Source organism: Actinia tenebrosa, unplaced genomic scaffold (assembly GCF_029948245.1).
Source record: "Actinia tenebrosa isolate PJP-AT-01 unplaced genomic scaffold, QUT_ActTen_1.0 PGA_scaffold3__52_contigs__length_22856419, whole genome shotgun sequence".
Taxonomy (NCBI): Eukaryota; Metazoa; Cnidaria; class Anthozoa; order Actiniaria; family Actiniidae; genus Actinia; species Actinia tenebrosa.
The window spans coordinates 7,717,049-7,724,077 of record NW_028292580.1 but is presented as its reverse complement, the minus strand read 5'-3'; positions in this window follow the sequence as shown (position 1 = coordinate 7,724,077).

The window sequence follows — 7,029 nt, the reverse complement described above, 5'->3', positions numbered from 1 at the left end:
CAAATCTCGTCCCAAAGTATCACCGGAGGTATGTCGTGTACTGCCTCCGGTACCCACTTTTGGCCATTCCAGCGAAAGAAGCTGTGGTAGGTTTGCGCGTCGTAACCCATCTCCGTTAATTCCCTTTCCAAACGATGCGTAGGAGTTAACACCTTTATCTTTGGAAAGAGTTCCAAAACCCTGGTGGTCTTACCACTACCACCCGTTCCGTAAAGGTAAGAGAAGCGTTGGTAGGAAATGGGGTCCGTAACTAACGGTAATGGCTCTTCTGTGGGGGCAATGGCGCCTTTTGTGTGTCCACCATGATATTCCACACGTTCTCTCCAGGCTTTTATCTCTTCGTCTTTAACGCGCCATTGACCACTTTCCGCTAACTCGTCTTCGGTGTAGAACTCCTGCATCTTTTCTAACACTTCGGGCTTTACGTACAAGGAATCCGTGGCTACACGTGGTATGTCCTCTTTGTCGAACCGTAGCAGCATCGCAAGAAGGTTAATGTGCGCATATGCTAACATACTGGCGCGTAAATGGTAATATTGCGGTCTGTGATCTTGGTAGTAACACAGTGCATTCCACTTATGTTCTTTTTGACCTTCTACGAAGTAGTTCCACTTTTCCACAGATACCATCGATCCATCATCATGTGCGCGCTTTACGAGGAAGCTTAACTCTCCTTCGTCCGTTATCAGGCGTCGCTGCATATGTTTTTCGCCTTCTTTTGCGCCCTGAGTGAACTTTCCTATGACGACCCGCGCGGTGGGGTTATGCTCAGGTAACCATTTTGTGAAGGAGGAGTGACACAATATGGCTTCGTGGGCGGTGTACGTCATAAGTTTGCGCTCTTCAAAGAACTTCAATAGGGGTATGGGAATCCATTCCTTCTCCTGTAAATGTTTACCATACCACGCGTAAATTATGGGGTGTAAGCCCTTTGCTAACTTCCATGAGGTTAATCTTACAAACCCCGTAGCTGGGGCGTCATAGCTGCCGTCTAAGGACACACGAAAGAACTGTGAGTCTGGATGTCCGTAGCGGTCATAATACTCCTTACAATCCCCCAATCCTTTAAAACTTGCGGGGTAACAGTGTTTCATGTCTAAGGAGACGTATTCGTTTTCGTCATACTCCATGTTCCACAGACCTCCATGACCATGCTCTACACAGGCTTTGGCTATGTCGGCGAATTCCTTAGGCGTGGACTTCCATCCGTTCCTCTTCTTTGCGGCTAAGAAGTCCAAACTACGAGAGCTAAGGACCTCGTCTGAGAAGTCTTCCCCTAAGGTTTCACAGGCACTTTGAATGCGTTGGTGTTCAATTTCGGGGCGGTAAAGAGTACCATCCTGCGTCATAAACTGACTTCCTTCCGAATCCATCAACCAAACGGAGTTTTCGTGGACTAATTCTATCAACGGAGAAGCTTTATAGACCTTAGTTTCCTTCTTTTTGGGGAACCTAAGTTCTCGCCAAGCGTGTCCATTGTGTTGGTAAATGATTATGGGGGCACCTCTACCTCTGTATTTGTGCGTACCTGGGTAAATGAACCCGTCAGTGATATCTTTTACGTGTATGCGGCGTTCTAAGGCAGTCTCTAACTTCTTGATGTTGTCTATGGTGGCTCCGGCCTTATGTGTGTCTTTTTCCCATTTCCTGATGGCTTCTCTTCTCTTTAAAGTTAACTTACTACCACGGGTGGAGTCCTCAAAGAACTCTCTTACTAACTTCGCAACACAGTTACCTGGATGTCGCATTGGTTTGAGCTTCTTAACGTCGGGCTTCTTAATCTCGTACGCACCGTAAATGACCACAGTAACTGGGTAAGCGACCTCGTAAAACATCATGTCAATGCCTACTAACGCTCCCGGGCGCGTATTTTCACTTAAGACAAACAGGTTTTGCTTACCTGACGCCCGAATAGGATTACGGCCCTTTTCGATTATCCACTCGCCGTCTAAATACTTTATAAACGTCAACTCCAAACGGTAGTTACCTTCGGGCATCATGTCGATAATTCTTTCTGCTCTTTCTTCGTTCATCGTCTCATCTGTATCTCCCTCCATAAATGTTGTGAAGGCAAAGTCGGCGTCCAGGCGATCCAACACCTGAGTTCTTAGCTTACGCACAGTTTTGTTTCGTATGCTCTTGATGGCGTCCATCTATATCTAAGGAATATTTTAACCTCCGTTTGCAGTACCCAACAGAGCAGCAGTAAGGGACTTTTCGCGCTGCCACCCGATCGCGCAAGACCCCCTGTAGGGCCTCGTCACTGCTCCAAAAAACCCACCCCCCCCTGGTGTTTTTCGATTTGTGATTTTTGGCAATGCCGGCGATTCGCGAGTCCCCCTTACTGCTGCTACTGCAATGAGGTACTAGAGCCCCTTAAGTCGTAATTTGTAACGCCTTGTTTTTTTCTAAAGAGATCTACAAGACAGTTAGGGGCCATTCCGTTAAGTATTTTGTACATGTGCTTGGCCTTTGTTTTCTCTCTTTGGTTTTTGAGAGGTTCCCAGCCCAGAGCTTTCAAAGCTTCCTGGTGGGGAGTTTCATTACTCATATAAGAAATTACTCTTGCAGATCTGTTTTGTAATTTCTGAAGACGTTTAGCGTGACCTTCACCAAGGGTGTCCCATAGCTCACTACAGTAGTTAAAGTGCGGCTGTACTATAGCATTATGTATGCCAATCAGAGTTTCCCTGTCCACGAAGTCTCTTATTTTTCTAATGGCTCCTATACCCGACGTAACGTTTTTAGCTATGCTATCAACATGCTCATCCCAAGACAAAAACTGGTCAATCTCCAAACCAAGAACCTTACTTTGGGTAACTTGTTTTATGGAATCTTGACCGATCTCTACATTAGGCTGAGCAGTGATAGTACGCAAGTTATAGTGAGACCCAATTAGCAGAAATTCGGTTTTCGCTACATTAAGGCTCAATTTTTTAGTTAACAACCAGTTCTTAACGCACTCAAGGTCGCAATTCATGGAACTCTCAACTACCTGTATTGATCTACCAGTTGCTGTCAGATTAGTATCATCAGCAAACATACGTGGTATTGTTTCCCTTAGACACTCTGGTAAATCATTTATGTACAAAAGGAAGAAAAGCGGGCCAAGAATGGAACTCTGAGGAATTCCGCAGCCAATCCGGCTCTCTGAAGACAACACTCCATTTACCTGGCGCACCTGTTTACGACCCGATAGATATGATTTTAAAAGATTTAAGGCATTCCCGGTTATACCATATATTTCCATTTTACGCCATAGAATTTCATGGTTAACCGTATCGAATGCCTTTTTCAGGTCAAGAAATACAACCAAATTAAACATTTTACGGTCCATATTAATATGCCAGCTATTTGTACTTTCCAGTAGGGCGGAAGCAGTAGAGTGTAGTTTCCGAAAGCCAAACTGACGTTCGGAAAGAATGTTGTTCTCTGAGAGGTATTCATAAAGCTGTTCATATATGATTCGCTCTATTATTTTACTACTAACTGGTAAAATAGAAATTGGTCTGTAATTTCCAGGAAGATTGCGAGGACCGCTTTTATAAAGGGGCATAACCCTTGCTATTTTCCAGTCATCCGGGAAACAGCAAGAACTGATAGCATGATTAATGATATATGTAAGGGATGGAGAAATAGCTGATGCTGCAACTTTTAATATTTTGCTAGAAATCTTGTCAGTGCCAGTGGCTTTAGCCATCGATAGACCATGTAAAAGTTTAAGAACTTTGACATTGGAAACAGTTCCAAAATCCGACAATTTGGAACGAGATCGTTTAACAAAACTGTCAAATGAGACACTTGAAAGAGGCATATCATTGGCTAAGCTAGGCCCAACATTGATGAAGTAGCTGTTAAAAGTTTCAGCCAATCCCTCGGGAGAATTGATAGTAAGATCATTGAATTTCAATTCATTTACCACAGTATTATTTCTAGATAGTAATTTGTTTTAGCCTGTTGCATATCAATATTAACCTTATTTCGGAAGGACTTATAGGCCGTCCAATCTTCTTCCTGTTTGGTTACAATTGCTCTACGTTTTAATTTATCTCTGGTATAAATCAATTCTTTTATCTGCCTAGACAGCCATGGGACATTAAAAGATCTCGATCTTTTATGTTGGATAGGAGCATGTTTATTTAATATCTCAAGAAACATCTCCTTCCAACGAGACCACATGGAGTTGATATTATTTTCCAAAACGATCAGCTCCCAGGGCTGACCAAGGAGATCAGCAATAAATTGTTGCTGGTCAAATCTTTTCATGTTTCTAAATTCAATAATCTTAACATTTCCCTCGGTCTTTGTAACAGGATTTATTTTCCTGATTGCATATATTAAACTATGATCACTAATTCCCATATGAATTACCCCCGATAGCGCAAGTTTTTCAATCGAATTCGTAGTATGGTGATCAATAAGAGTACTTGATGTGTTGGTAATACGAGTAGATTCTTCTATTGTTTGGCGCAATTGATATATCTCGTAAATTGACTTGAGAATTCTGGTAGGCTGGTTTGGAATTCGTTTTAGCATATCACAGTTTAAATCGCCTAATATATGCAATTCTTTGTTTTCATTATCGACAGCCCTAATCATGCTCTCAAATTCAGTAAAGAAGTTGTTTGAACAATCAGGTGGTCGATAAACAGACGCGACAATGAATGGTCTACTATTTGGTCGAATTTTATAGTTGATCGAACTTCGTAGATAGATACAGACACCTCCCCCTTTTCTGGATCTATCTTTTCTAATTAAATCATAACCACAAATTCTAACCTCCCCATCTGAGATGGAAGGATCAAGCCTGGTTTCGTTAAACGCAAATAATTGGAATGATTTGAATAATTCAGATATTCGAATCTCGTCAATATGTTTAGGAAGACTAACTATATTTAGTAACGCCATTTTAAAACCTCTAACATTTGAAATAGGATTGTATATAGATTCAGAATTGCCACTCACATCTATCAATGTTCAAGTAAGGTAAGTATCAAAGTCTTTTGTTAACTGGTTGCTTCCTTTACGGTTAAGATGCAGTCCTCTGCGATTTAAACATGACATGTCGATATTTTGATGGTTTAAGAAAGGCCATCCTTTGGATTTGCAAAGTGATCTTAATATCTTATTTGTTTCTTTGATCTTATCATTTAGTTGTGGTCTATCTGACCTTAATAATATGGACGAGATGGAAACATTTGTGTTCGACGAGTTTTGTTCAATTTGAAAAACTACGTTTACAATACCTTCAGCCACTTCTCGGGGATTATCATCACAGATGTTGTTGGTTCCCACGTGAAGAATTAGTTCGTTTGGCCCCTCGCGTATTAGGGGCTTTAGGTACTCTTCCATGTCTTCCACTCGAGCGCCAGAAAAAGATTTAACGGACACATGCCGATTTTCAGAGGAAAGGTTCCATCCCTGGACATGTTGTATCATAGAGTCTCCAGCAATATAAATTAGCCGTTTGTCACCTCTTTCTGATGGATGGATTTTTTTTGTTTCTCGTCTGTTTTTGAGATCTTGAGACTTGTACTGAAGGCGTAGAAGTATTGGATGAAGTAGAAGTATGTGCGAAACTGAGCGAGCGAGGTAAACAGACACAGAATTGTGAATTTCATTCTCGTACAAATTTATCAATAAATTGTTATGGAATTGAATACATACGACGTTAGATTTGATTCCACTTTGGTTTATGTTTCTTTTCCTGACTCTGCCTTGAAGTAGCCTACAATTCTGGACAAGATACGAGAAGTTTTGGTGACTCGAGGAGATTTGCTTGTTGAAGCCGATGGCGGGAGAGTTAGAACTCCAACCAGGGAATTTCCATCAAACCTTGTGAACACATTTTTCAAGTCCTGGTAAGACAGCCCAGCCATAGCTATTTTCTCACACATGCTCTTGGTTACAGGATTTAACCCTCACTGGAGGAATTTCGACTCTCTGTTAAAGAGTCGTTCTGGCCCACCAAAGAGTCGTTTTGACCCTTCAAAGAGTAGTAATTTTGGCACCATAAAGGGTTGTTAAGAAGGATAAAGGATAACCTGGATAACCCACCAAAGAGTCGTTTTGATCCTTCAAAGAGCAGTAATTTTGACATCATAAAGGGTTGTTTAGACCCTTTGAAGGATAACCTAGATAACCCACCAAAGAGTCGTTTTGATCCTTCAAACAGTAGTAATTTTGACACCATAAAGGGCTGTTGAGATCCTTTGATAGTTAACCAAGAGGACCCACCAAAGAGTCATTTGGACTGTTCAGGGAATAGGGCCAACATTAAATTAAAACCCACAAGAATTATAAAAAGTCAAAATATAAACCAGAATTATATATTCAAAATAAGTTTATTGCAGTGTTGTTCAAATTTATGATAGAGTGCAAGCAATATATCCGGGAAATACAATTTACTAAATAGTACAAAATAGTGCTAATTAAACAATAGAAAACAATTGAATTTGTATAAAATTGTACTATTTAGTAAGACTAATTTTTCACAGATAAAGTGTATTTCATTAACCCGTGAAACACGCTTTAGTCTAATACCATTGTGTTCTTTTGTTATTAGTTACACTTTGTTTCACAGATTTATGAAAAGCACTCTAAAGTGTTTGCACTCTATAACTATATGCAACATTAGACAATATGAAATAGCTGTCCAAAAATCAGAGCAAACCTAAGCTTGTTTCAGTACCATTTCAAATGAATGAATGATCATAAACTTCAAACATTCTTGATAAGAACATGAAAAGCTAACCAAAAGGCACAGAAAATGGAAGAGTGTTGCGCATTTTAGTTTCTTGTACCGAGTTAAGATTGCTCCTGTACACACAACAGAACTTCCATTTCATTGGTTTCATGTATATTTTCAAACATCTACTTTATTCATCTTAGAGTACAATCACTATATCACTGAAATATACACATTACTATCTTAATTTGTGCCAATTTACAAAAAGAAAATTTAATTTGCACAAATTTGCTTACTAAAGACACTGTCTCACAACAGCTATTATTACAGATACATAAAAA